Source organism: Capsella rubella, unplaced genomic scaffold, assembly GCF_000375325.1.
Source record: "Capsella rubella cultivar Monte Gargano unplaced genomic scaffold, Caprub1_0 scaffold_2, whole genome shotgun sequence".
NCBI classification, from domain to species: domain Eukaryota; kingdom Viridiplantae; phylum Streptophyta; class Magnoliopsida; order Brassicales; family Brassicaceae; genus Capsella; species Capsella rubella.
Genome location: NW_006238922.1, coordinates 5,825,764 through 5,826,985, shown reverse-complemented (window position 1 = coordinate 5,826,985; position 1,222 = coordinate 5,825,764).

The following is a 1,222-nucleotide window of genomic DNA, read 5'->3' as shown; positions in this document are numbered from 1 at the left end:
AAATCGCGGGTTACGAGCGGAACTCGAATAATACGCTATCCTTTTTTTTTTCTTTTCTTTCAATCAAAAGTCTTTCCTTTTTGTCTTTTGATCAAAATAGAAGGAAAATTTTGTCTTTTATCTTAGGAAAATTACCTACAATAACCTACCCTTTTCAAAAAATAGCTATGATAACCCACTTCATTTTTTATTTCTTACATAACTCACTTTTAATGTCAAGATTTTTTTAATTCCAAATTTATCCTTGTTAAAGATTTGGTATTAATTTGTTTAAACATTTTGTTCTTATGCTCTTCTATTTAATAGATTTTGATTTCCTTTGTCTAAAATAAAATCGTTGGAAACAATGAACACATGTGTCTCTTGTGTTTTGTTTTTTAATTAGCCAATGGACTTTTTAATATTAAATTTTGCTTAGTTGGGCTAATGGACCTTTTATATTTTTTTAAAAAGTAAATAATAGAATAACCTAAACATAATGAAGACAAAAAGACAAAAAAACGTTTGTGTTGTGCCACCACCGGCTTCTCAGCTCGCCGACAATTTCCAGGTCAATCTCTTCCACTCACAGATTGTTGTCCATTGTTTATTTCATTCTCACTACTAAATCTCTTGATTTGTCTCAGTATTAACATCTCTAATATAGTCTTCTCATCTCTAAATATGTATGTTGATTTGATAATTCAATTGTTTTATGAATGTTTTATAGGATGACAGTTCAAACAAACATCGATTTAGGATTTCCTATGCGTTTGTTTTCACTTGGTTGTGAGCCAAAGCCCAAGAAAAGTATTAACTATCACAGCAAAACTGAGTTTCTAAAAGACGTTGAAATTGCTGTTGGAGAAGAAGTGTGGAAAAAAATCCGTAATTCTCCTCTTGGGATAATTGTACGGTTTGTTGATAATAAGTTCACATGGTCTTCCAAGGTTGTTGAATATCTTCTTGCAAAGCAACTTGTTTGTAAGAAGAAATACGAAATTTGGTGTTTGTTTGGTGAAGAACCAACTAGATTCTCTCTATCAGAGTTCGCTGACATAACGACTTTGAATTGTGCTCCTTTTCCAGATGATTGTAAGGGGTATGAAGAGACAAAACTGCATAAAGATATGTGGAAAAAGTTGAAAATCAAAGGGAAGATGAATCCTTGCAGAAGCGATTTGAGAAAGGTGTGTGCAGATGTTGCTACATGGTTACCAGACGACAAGACTAGATTTGCGTA